Genomic DNA, 12919 nt, shown 5'->3' on the forward strand with positions numbered 1-12919 from the left:
TATTCACTAGCTAATCATTTACACATGCTACCTCCTTACCAATAATGCCGTGCACCTTTACCTGTTGCACCAGCCTATGTGCATTTCCTTGATCAATGACACCTGGAGATTCAGATGCACCACATGCAACGGTTCTCCATTGCCCAGCGCGCCCGTCATGGCATCTAAGAATTCCAGCTCTCACAATATGTCGTGTGAATACGTGCAAAAAGTACTTCAATCAGGAACGAGAGCAAAAGAATAATGTGGCAGTTATCACAACTGAGACCACTGTACTCAAAACAGATCGTTCTGAACGTGACAGTACTAAAATTGAATTAGACAACGAGGACGTTCTTGAAAATTGGCCTAAATTATTGATTTATCTTCCAGAAGAAATCGACATGAGGTAAAAGAGTTGTATCTATTCCCTGGAGAAAAATATGGGATTATGCAGGGAACTGATCGCACTTCATGTTGAAATAGCAAATGCTGTTTTCTTGAAGCAACATTCTTTTCGGCCTAATCCACTAAATTAGATACAGCTGCAAAAAAAGTTTGCAAACATGTTCACTGAAAGTTGAAAAGTTGCGAACAGCAACTCCGGTCCACTGCTCCCCCCTATCCTGGGAAACTAGCGTAATTTTTCCTCTGTGTGCTTGACCAGAGAATTGTGCTTACATCAATTTCACCTTTGTGGATTTGTTCACAGATACTGCAATTCTGTGTTTGGGTTAAATACGCAGGCACAGTTGGAAATATCAATGAAATCTTTGACTTTCCTCCTGAGTTTCGATCGTAGAAGACGCACCCAGTGTAAAATACGCCTGCACGAATTCACTGTCTCTCCTTGTGTAGAATATGGAATATTTACGGATCGCAGCTTGACACGAAACTTTCATCCTTTCCTAATCAATGCAACATCTGGCTATGAAATAAAGTTATATGGGCTCTGTACACGCAAATTGAATTGCTTCCATTTGTTAAATCATGCGAGCATGGACGAAGAGTCTGTTCTTTTGCTGTATACTTCCAGGATCTTGTGAATAAGGCTTCATTCATTGAATTGTCCTTTCAGCAATGGGAGCCATGAAGAGAGACCTCGATCACCCTCTGACTCTTACTGTCCTGTCCTACCAGGTTTCTCACCATCCCGAACCCCAGAAAGGCAAAGTTCGCTTTCCTGCTCTTCAAACAGAAACCCGTTAAAGCCTGGATCAGAATGAAAAAATCCCTGGTCCTAACTCTCCTGCCTCCTCCAACTCCCTTCTGGTGCCATTGCATTGGCCTCCACAGTCAGCTTCGGGGAAACTGCACATCATCTCTACAGGGTGATGGTGATTCTGGGGTGTTCACCTTACATGTAAGACGTTGCTCAAAACTTCAGCCAAATGGATAACCAACGGTGGAAACAGTGCCGGATGACGTTGGTAACACAGATGTATGTGAGTGGGTGACTCATTTAAAGCACACTGTTGTCGTGACCATTCCATCTCGTTGCATCATTTAAAGTGTGTATTGCTCAGAGATGATGACCCCTCTCAGCCGAGACGTGCAAACATTACAGTTTCTTCAATATCACAGCGTTTTGCGAAGATTTATGGTTCTCAAATCAGGTCTGCATTTTTCACAACTGCCTGCAGTTTGACCTTTCCCTCGTCTTTCGTAAAGCTTGTCTTTGCGAGGGGCGTGGCTGGATGTCATAGCATCCTGCAAACGTGAAAATATATTTCTGCTGTAATATATCACAATGACAGTGAACCAAAATAATGCGAGATTGTGTTTGCTTCAAACTCTCATTGAGGGTCACCACCAGGAAAAAGATGTGGCAAAAGAAGCTAAGCCAGTGGCATTAATGAAGGTAGTAAAGAAAACCGCAATAAAAGCCGAGGAGATGCAGGACAGTACACAGCCTGGGCAGAGGGCGGGTATGAAGTTCTTAACTGATCGCTGTAAATAACTCAATTCTGTGGGTAAAGTTTACTCAGAACGAATTGGGGAGAAGAACAAGATGTTATACTTTTGAGAAATACAGGACCAACCAGTGGCTGATAGGAAGGGATGAGCTAATTCACACTCTTTCTGATTTGTTACCCGAGAATATGGCAATTTGTGGGAAACATGGACAGAAATTTTGCATTCCCAATGTAAGATCAGGTTTGACTGCCAACTGAAGACTGGGGAATTTACAGTGGGAGTAATTGACAGAGTGTCAGTTCCAGCAGTTCAGTTTGTTCTTGGTAATGAGTTACAGAGATTCAAGGTGGGAGTGACTCCCCTTGTTGTGGAGAAGCCCAACGATGACAAAGAAACTGAGAAGTTACAACGTAAATATACTGGCATTTTCCCAGACTGTGTATTAACCAGATCTCACTATCAGAAGTCACAGCACGAACAAAAACGAAAGAGAGAGAAGAAGGAATTGAGTTGCAGATCGCGGACACGCTGTTTGACAGTATGTTGAGGGACGAACCGGTAATGGCAGATGTTCAGATAGAAGCGTTTCGGTCCTGAAAGGTTGAGAGACTGCAACAACAAAACAAGACAATAAAGATATATATTACATGCATATTCCGAAAAGGAGGCAGAGGATATTAATGAGTATAATTATCTAGAAGATAAAATCCAAACATTGAAATGGAGACCACGGCAGCTTAGCGTGGAAGAGAAGTAGGCCAAAGTGCACCAGATTGTGCTGCCAGTAGCATTCGGACAGGAGGTGTCGCGAGTAGCACATGATCCACCTGTAAGAGGTCACCTAGTGCTACACAGGACTCACCTGATGAAGGAGCATCGCTCCGAAAGCTAGTGTGCTTCCAATTAAACCTGTTGGAATATAACCTGGTGTTGTGTGAATTGTAACATAGAAAACTTTGGTATACATCACTTTAAATCAAGTATGTATCACCCTGAATCACAGGGAGCGTTAGAAAGGTGACCGTGAAGACCATGTTGCGAGCATACTGTCAGGGTTACCCTAAAAATTGGGATAAATGTATTCCATTCGCATTGTTTAACATTCGGGTTTCCCCAAACGAGTCTACTCAGTTTACAACATTCGAGTTGATATTCGTTGATGGAAAGAGAAGGCATTTGAAATTAATTAAAGAGAAATTCACAGGGCCAAAGTCAGAGATCTCACACTCATATTATGTATCGCGGTGAGGGAGAGATTAATTCGAGTCAGTGACTTATTTGAACAGCACCGAAAGAGAACAAATCTAACAATGAAGCAGGTGGCAGATGAAAGCTCTGAGACTCGGACGTTTTCCCGCAGGGCCTCGGGGATGATTTATGAGTGTTGTAAACAGTGATAGGAAAGCCCTTCGAAGCAATGTTTAGTAGCCCCTATCAAATTCAGAACAGGATGACTCGTGTGAACGATTTAGTAAACATGCCAGATTGAAAGAAGACCTGTATTGTGTATGTCACGAGAACACGTTGAATCGGGATTATACAACAGAGAAAAAACTGGAGAAGCAGACGTTGTTTGCTGCCCTATAGAATGAGGAATCAAACCCTGATATTAAAATTTTGATGTGCGTCAAATTAAGTTAAAAATGAGTAAGTCCTTGATGAACAACGAACACAATTGAAAGGCTTGTTACTGCAGTATGAGGACATTTGTTGCAATCAAATGGGGAGGACTAATGCTATTGCACAGAGAATGTAGTTCCAATACAGGAACACGTTTATCGGGTTAATCCCTTGAAAGTCAGACAGGTCTTGAATGCGGTAGATGCCATGCCTAACGAGGATATTATTGTACCAAGCCAGAGTGAGTGGGGTTCACCGAAATCTTAGTTCCCAAACCGGACGAGTCTCAACGATTTTGCGTGGATTATCGGACAGTCAATGCTTTAAGAGAATTGGACGCATATCCAATAATAAGATTGGAGATCTGTACAGAGAAAGTTGTAACAAGCTCGTAACATCACCAAATTAGACTTCCTGCTTGGTTATTGGCAGGTACTTTTCTCCGTGACGGCGAAATAAATTTCTGTGTTTGTAAAACCCAAATGAGCTATATCAAATCAAAATGATTCCTTTTGGAATGAAGAACGCACCTGCCACGTTCTAAAGACTCATGAACAGCGCTGTGGCTGGGTTAACACAGTGTGCAATGTATTTGGCCGATGTAATGATCTTAAAGTCCATGAAAATTCATGGTACAATTTGCATAACTCTTTGAATAATTAAGAGTAGCAAAGCTGAGAATAAACTTAAGGGGAGGTGACGTTCTTGCGACATAACATTGGTCATGGAAGGTTGACCCCATGGCCAATGCTATCAAGGAATTCATTTGACCAATCTCGAGGAATGAGTTGCTTTGATTTTTGCGACTAAGCAGACTCCATCAGTAGTTTGTCCAAACGTCAGCAGTGTATATGTAGCATTAACAGATTTCATGAAGATGACCAGAAACTTTCGGTGGACATAAGAATGCCAGGTGGCATTTGTATATTTAAAAGCAATACTAACTATCGCACCAGTTATAGCTACACCAAACTTTTCAAACCCCTCAACGTTGCGATCGATGCTCTTGACATAGGAGTTGGATCTGTATTACTACAGGAAGATGGTCACGAAATTGAACTGCCAGTTGTTTACTTTTCAAAGAAACGCAACATCCACCAGAGAAAATATTCTACGGTGTAAAAGGAACTATTGAGATTGGTACTGACCTTACAACATCTTAATGTGCATGTTACGAACAATATGTCAGATACGTTTCTGTTCATGGATAACAATACACTAATATTCTTGGTACACTTTAAAGAACACTTTCAATGTTTTGTTGGTGTCTTATGTTACAGACATTTAATTTACAAATTCTAAGTGTTACAATGCATAAGAATGTAATTGCAGACGTCCTTTCCCAGATTAACTGACAGACGTTGGATGAGATTGGTTTCTATCCAATGTCTTTTTATAGATTTATGTATATGTGCATGTGTATGTGTATATAAATCAAGATGAACTTAGATTAATGTTATAAGTATGTCGTGAGCATAAGGTTAAGAAATACAAAAGTGAAAGGGCCCATCCGTTCATCATGATCGTTCAGTTTAATCTTAAGTAGGGAGTTGTTATTAACTTCTAGACATGTGCTCTACTTTTAATGGAGCTGAAACACCTGGCTGGCAAAGAGTGTGCTAGTGGATTTTAAAAAGTAACATTTGGTTGTGAAACAAGTACAGAGAACAGCATTGTCATAGTATAAAACAAATTCAAATGTGGACAAACTGTTTAAATTACGCCACAGATACCAAACTCCAATAGAACTTGAATTTTAATGTCTTGGATGACATCAAACCAGCGAGCCGGTCCGATGTTTTGGGGTTTATTGCCAGGAATTGAACAGATTGGTCTCGGATTAATGTTTTTGGTCGGCTGAGAACGATACAGTCTGGACAGATTTGGACAGATTTGAGTATATTTAGTGTACGAGAAAAGCCAGATAGTTTTAAAGCCTTGCACGTTAGTGCCCGAGATACGTAAATGAAAACAAGTTGAGAGTATTTGTTTACTTTCAGCGAATTGTGGTTTGTTAAATTAAAAGTGAGAGAAATAGCTCTTAAAATTTCGAAAGAGTTTTTGTGGTTTGAAGATGATTCTCAAATTTGCCACGTAAAGTTTTGAAGGAGATTAATAGGTCGTACTTTTAGAAGAACAAACAGCAGCCAATCAGCAATAGACTGCAGCAGAATGCTACCTTGGAACGGTGCATGGGCATCAGAAAGTTTTGCAGCAGAAGAACAAAGACACCTACAAGAACCGACAGAGGAACTTCGAACACGCGAAGCAGACAACTGTTTTTGAAAATTGATTTGCCATAAATTTAAGAGCGAATTTATCATACCAGTGCTGTAGAATGTGAGGTAACATAGTTTTAATAGAATTGAGTTGTAACAATTCGTTGCCTAATGTTCTCGTTTTTAGAATAAAATGTAGTTATTGTTTTCGTCTTTAAATTGTGATATGTGGGATAGCACTTTGCCACTAGAAATTTAACACATTATGGCATGCGGCGAACGTTCATGTGTGTCTGTTTTAAATTAGCAGAAGGGTTTACCCCGTGTCGTAACACTTGAAATGCTAAGTATGGCAAAATAAAATACTGGAGAAACTTAGCAAAAGTTAGGCAGAGAAAAACGAAGTAAATTTTGGAGATGAATACTGTTCACCTTAATTACTGAAAGAAACTGAAACAGTATAGTTTTTAAAGATGTGTATGAATGTGTATGCGTGGCGAAGAAGTTCAAAGCGAGACAATTATAAAGGAGAACGTATGGCAGTTGAGCCCAAAGCACAAGACAAAGTGGATAAAAAAGGTCAGGAAGGAGATTTAGAAATTTATAATAGATCTAAATGTGAGATGTGAAAATGAGAAATTCTGTCAGCTCTAATTGTCGCAAGACAAAGCAGACACAACTCGTTATGGCTGTGTGGGATTGTCATCAACAGAAGTTATGCTGTGAAGTTACTCACCTGAAAGCCGAGTCCAAGATGCCATCAGATGCCTCAAAAGAAAACGAAGTATTTGACCCTCTGCATGCGTGGAGCTTTTTCAACATGATAGTGTCAGAGTTAAAGAAGAAAGAACTGTACAGCAAAGGAACAAGAATTCCCATAACTGAATCGCCACATAATACCATTCTCGACTAAGCGACTTTGCATCGATATGCTCCGTATCCCTCCATTCACTGCCTGTTTACAAATCTGGCAAGATACCTCTTAAACCTAGCCATTGTTTCCGCCTTCAACACTGCTCTGCATGTACATTCCAGACCATAAGCACTCTCTCTCATCGCCATTCTTCTGAAACGCTCTCACCTTTAACCTTGTGTTCCAAGTAATTGCTATTTCAAACTTGGGATTAAAAAATACCTGTAACTATCCATTAATCCAATCCTCGAATAATTTTCTGTGCTTATGCTTTTATCGAATTGCCAATCATCCTGCAAATTTAACTGATTGCAATTACGGTTTATTTTTCAAATTTATACTCAGAGCTAATACATCGCCAACCGGGCAACATCCTGAAGAGCAAGCTATGCAGCCCCTCAAAATCTTTCACATCCCTCGGGTCGTGTGACGACGAGAACTGTATACGACATACTAAATGTGGCCGAACTAAATTTCTATAAATCTGTAACTTGCCAACTTTTTATCGCCTATGCCCCACGAATGAAGATAGGCATGACACCTACATTCGACCTTACTTATTTCTGGTGCCACTTCCAAGAAAGTGCAGACCTCAAAGCTACATCCTTTTGCTGGTTGTTGCAACGTTTGATGCAGTTTGCGGGTTTTTATCTCCTGCGTTCGAGATCTCACTTAGGTCACCTCCAACTCTCGTTTTTCCACGCTGGTCTCAAACCCATTGACGCCCTGCCGTGTCCTTGGCAATGTTCGTGACAGTCCTTAGCACCCACAATCTTGATAAATTCTGTGTCTAATGACCGTCTCCGAAAATGACCTGAAGAAGGAGCTGTGTTCTCAAAGATCGTGCTTCCCACATTAGCTGTGTATATAAATTCGAAAAGTAATCCTTGATTGCGTTCAGTGAATAGCAAACTTACATTGTTGTCCACGTAATTTACAGGTATTCCAGCAATGATCTTTAAGGAACATACTTGCTAAGAGTTTCAGCCTGAAAATTATCTTTCCGTTTTACTTTCAGTCTTCAATGTCTAAGTCTTCTCTGAATCCACGTTAGTATCTCACAGTAGATCTCAAGTGACTTCACATTTTGTAGCAGGCTGACTTGAGGAGCTTTGTAAACAGTCTTCCAAAAGTCCATAGATGTTACATATCTTGTTCAGTGCTCATTAATCATTTTTGACATTTTTTCAAGATAAAATAATTTCTTTTTGTGAGATACGACCTTCTCCACACAAAGACTATCTTTCTATGCCAAATAATGATGTGGACGTTCCAGTGCTGAACTGGAGTGGGAAAAGTAAAATGTCATACAATCATAATGCCATATAATACAACAGGTGTATTTGGAAGCACTAGTTCTCAGAGCCCTGATTCTAAATGTGGTCGTTTTCGGAGAGAATTATTAGACGCACAATTTATCGCAATAGATTACAGCATCATGGTACAGAGGTCATTTATTGAACAAACCTAGATTGGTGTTAAGTCTTTTATGTAAAATAGTGAAAGCTCTCCGAAAGCCACTGCTTTCAAATAAACGTGTTGAAGTATAACCTGGTGTTGTGTGACTATTGCGATTGAGCTCATTTTCCGATTCTAAATGCGAGTTGCCCTTGTTACGAAGAAACGTCTGCCACAACTTCCTTACTATTGTCAGAGAATTGCTGGCCTGTAATTTCACGAATTATTCCTGCTTAAACTGTTACTAAAGTAAAGAAATATTGTTAATCTCCAGGTCTCTGGCACGTCTTCTGTGAGAAAACATGATCCACATACTTTGGGCAAGACGCCAACAATTTCCTCCCTTGCATACTTTTCAAGTCTGTGATGTTTGTAATCAGGTCATGGGGACTTGTCTACCGTAAACACAATACAATGGGGTGAAGCCGGTGCACCCTGCATCCAGCAAGCTTGTCTCTTCAGGTCGCTAAACTGTCTAATAAGTATCATACAAGCGAGGAATTACTGTAACTGGAACTCAGAGTGGTCCATTCAGTCTCCCATGTGTGCACAAACTCTCCAACTGATCAATACCTACTACTACTCTCTTGGTTTCCTCCCATATAACTGCACATTTCTTTTTTCTAAATGTTAATCGAACTTTGTCTTGACTGTATCGATATAATGTTAATCGAACTTTGTCTTGACTGTATCGATATCAGCTCCTTCCATGATATTATTAGATCACGGATGAAAGGCATTGAGTACTCGCTGTGGAAAATATTTCATGTGATAAAGATGTGTCAAACATGAAATTTCTTAACAACTGAATAGCAAAACTTATGTCAATGGATTTCTTCCTGGGAGAAAGTAGATTCGTGCAAATTGACCTGAAGAACAGAAGCTGGAAACGATAGCATACGATGATCTCAATGAGAGACTGGAGCAAAAAATCTAGTGAAAAATCTAAAATGATTGTGCCTGCAAAATAACTATTTTCAAAGAAACAACGTATTTCCCGACATATTGGACTTCACATGTTTCCAAAATATTCGACAGATATAAAAGTTAGTAGACGTGATTATGATGTTTACTATTTCTCGTTTTCTACATATTTCCAACTCTCCAGAGCCCGTGTAGATCTTCACACTTATGTAGGATGGACTGATTATCGATAGTCCCTCTGCACCTTCTATAATGACTTCCATGATCAAGCTGAATAAGTCCTAACCTCACTCATTAAAACAATTCACGGGACTGGGTTATAGAGCCGTCCAGACACACATTAAACGTGCCAAGAATGTATCCCAGACCCTAACCTTTCTAATTGTTTTAAACATATGTACAGTGGATATTCCAGGCGTGATGCAGCTGGTGCAACCACTGAGTTTTAAGAAAAACAATATGTATTTCGAGACTACTATTTGAAAAACAAGCGAAAAAAGTACTGTATTTAGAATAACTGAGCCTATTTGGAAGCCAAATCGAATCAATTGGAACTTAATGATAATGTTCAAAGCAGTTGCAAAATTCCCATAAATATACCATTGGTCAAGAAAAAGGTAAAACCAAATATAGATTCTTACAGGAGAGACGTCACAGGGAGAGAGAGAATGGACAGATTAGTACTGCTTCTTTCTGTAGCCAGCAGTTTCTCTGGGTTTGCCTCTGAAACTTGGTCAAACAGAACAGCTGGATAAACCCAAAACAAACTGAACTTTGAACTGCGGAAACAGGCCACTCCCCTTCCATTGAACAAGTGCTTTAGAAAAACAACTCAACAAATGTTCCAGTCATATCTGAACCTCTACCTTTATGATCCCTGTGAATATAACCAAGGGCAGCACAGCCGTGCGAAAGACACAGCATTGTCACTAGAGAAAGGTTTTGGATTGAAAAGGGTTCACTGAAATTGTTCGTACACTGACAGAGTTAATGTCAAATTCCAAGGATCCTAATTCTCTCATTTGAGGGATTTCATCTTCTCTTAATAAGAGACATCTTTCGCTATCTTAAAGTAACAGCGGGGGCATCACGTGTGACATGATAAGGAATCATCAGCTGCTCAGAAAGGGAGAGAAAGACCAGTATCGGACAGCAACAGATTGGAAATTTAAAGCAATGGATCAAGGTTTGTCTTTGGGTCTTTACCAGCTTTCGCAAGGTTGGCCATCATTAACAATGCGGATATAGTTTGTACTTCGGGTGATTCAAGCTGGTTACTACCATATCCTCGCTATTGTTGGTCTTCCTGGTAAGTTACTCCATCTTATTGTTAAGTCAATAAGACGTTTAACTATATTAATGTCCTCGTTATTAAAACTCGGAAAACATCGAAACAGTTGCCATCATTTCATCCTGCAAACCCCATTCTTTATTAAGCACGTGCAACTCCTTTATCTGAATAGGAATCGAACCACAAAAAGCGATAGGTGATATTGCTCTCAACTGAACGCATTTACGTCGCCAAATCGTTCCCTGCCACGATCCCGTTCACTGCATGCTCTACATTATCCCAAGTTTGAAATTCGACTTCACTCCAGGTGCTGAATAAATCTTCTTTTCTCTCTTTGATGAGTCCAGACAGAACAGACAAAAATTTTGGCCTAGTTGTGTTGTCCACCAGCTATTAGAAAAGCCAACGAAAACGATACAGGAATCCATGTCTACTGGCGTTACCATCATATCAGAAAAAAAATCCACATCCATGTACATCCAATTCTCTGCCGGAAGTGTCTCCTTTTTTACGAGGTGTGCGACGTCTGCCGCGGAACCTTTTGCTTAGCTTTGCAAGCAACCATTTTCAGACATTAGAAATTCTGGTCTAAAGAAGTTGGTGCGAGCTACACTGCCAACCACTTATTTGGAGAAATAAACTGTCCATTTTGCAGGGTGAGAGGAGAAATTGACGATGTTTATTCAGGACAGAAGATGCACAGAAGAGAGCCAAGATAGAGCAAGGGATGTTTCTAAGAATTATCCAGATTGCATCCCATGCATTGCCGCAGTTGATATCCTTCTCTCATTGGAAATTTCGGGGGCATGCTGTGAATCGTCCCCTGCATTGCAATAGATCTATTATGTAGATTCAATGCGGATTTGGAAACTAACTAACAAATTGAGCAAACAATAAAACTGGTACAAACTTTCTGGTACAACGGAGGAGGAGGAGGAAATTTGATTGCTGCCGTACTCCATTTTTTCCAAGAAAAAAAGTTTCGAATATATCCGTAATCCAAGAGTTCTGTGAAATCCATATACACCACATCAACCGATTTACTGTCATCTACCTGCATGGTGACTTTGTCAAAAACCTCATGAAGATTCGTTAGGCACGATCTACCCTTCACAAAACCGTGCTGACGGTCCCTGATCAGATTATTCTTTTCTAGATGGTTATAAATCCTTATTCTTATAACCTTTTCCAACACTTTACCAACAACTGAAGTGAGACTCACTGGTCTGTAATTACCAGGGTTGTCTCTACTACCCTTTTTGAACAACGGAATCACATTTTCTATCCTCCAGTCCTCAGGCAATATTCCTGTCGAAAATCATGATTAGAAGATCAATGCCAAAGGCTTGGCAATCGCTTCCCTTGCTTCCCAGAGAATCCTAAGATAGATACCATGCGGTCCGGGCGACTTGTCTATTTTCACACTCTGCAGTATTTCTAATACCTCTTCCTTGTGAACGTCAATCTCTTCTCATCTAGATGCAAATATTTCTGTATCTTCCTCGCCAACATTTTCATTTTCTATAGTGAACACTGTCGAAAAATATGTATTTAGTGCTTTCCCTATCTCCTCTGATTCCACACACAACTTCCCACTATTATCCTTGATTGGCCCTAATTTAACTCTCGTCATCCCTGACATACCTATGGAAAGTCTTAGGGTGAACCCTGATCATATCCGCCAACAACTTCTCATGTCTCTTCCTAGCTCTTCTGAGCTCTCTTTTTAGGTAATTCTTGACTTCCTTGTAACCCTCAAGCGCCCTAACTGACTTTTCACAATTTGACCTAACATAAGCCTTCTTCTTCTTGACCAAGGATTCCACTTCCTTAGTAAACCACGGCTCACGCGTCCTATATCTTCCTCCCTGCCTGACAGATGCATACTTATCTAGGATACACAAGAGCTTTTCCTTGAATAAGCTCCACATTTTTAATTTACTCATCCCGTGCAGTTTCATTCCCCATTCTACGCTTCCTAAATCTTTCCTAATTGAATCGAAATTTCCCTTCCCCCAGCCATAACTCTTGCTCGGTGGATTACACCTATTCCTTTCCATCACTAAAGTAAACCTAACAAAATTGTGATCGATGTCTCCAAAGTGCTCACCTACTTCCAAATCTAACACCTGGCCAGGATCATTACCCAGTACTAAATCTAAAGCGGTTTCTCCCCTTCTACGCCTGTCTGCACACTGTGTCAGGAAGCCCTCCTGCACACACTGGACAAAAACTGACCCATTTATAGTACTCGTACTGTAGTGATCCCAGTCAATATTTGTGAAGTTGAAGTCCCCCATGATAATTACCCTGCCTCTCTCACTCCTATCGAGAATCATCTTTGCTATCCTTTCCTATCTCTGAGACTATTCAGAGGCCAATAGTAAGCTCCCAGCATGGTGACATCTCCTTTCCTGTTTCTAACCTCATCCCATACTAAATCATTTAACGAGTCTCCAAACATCCTTTGTTCAACTGTAATATTGTACCTGATTAATAATGCCACACCTCCCCCTCTATTACCATCTTCTTTGTTCTTACTGAAACATCAGAATCCCGGAACCTGCAACAGCCATTCCTGTCCCTGCTCTATCCATG

The 12919-nt window shown here is 40.3% G+C and overlaps 1 pseudogene; it reads left to right on the forward strand.

The window, feature by feature from the left end:
• Nucleotides 1-95: 95 nt before the first annotated feature.
• The window catches only part of LOC122552111, a 91521-nt pseudogene continuing 78697 nt past the window's right edge, over nucleotides 96-12919 (forward strand).

This window comes from Chiloscyllium plagiosum, chromosome 8 (assembly GCF_004010195.1).
Source record: "Chiloscyllium plagiosum isolate BGI_BamShark_2017 chromosome 8, ASM401019v2, whole genome shotgun sequence".
Lineage (NCBI taxonomy): Eukaryota > Metazoa > Chordata > Chondrichthyes > Orectolobiformes > Hemiscylliidae > Chiloscyllium > Chiloscyllium plagiosum.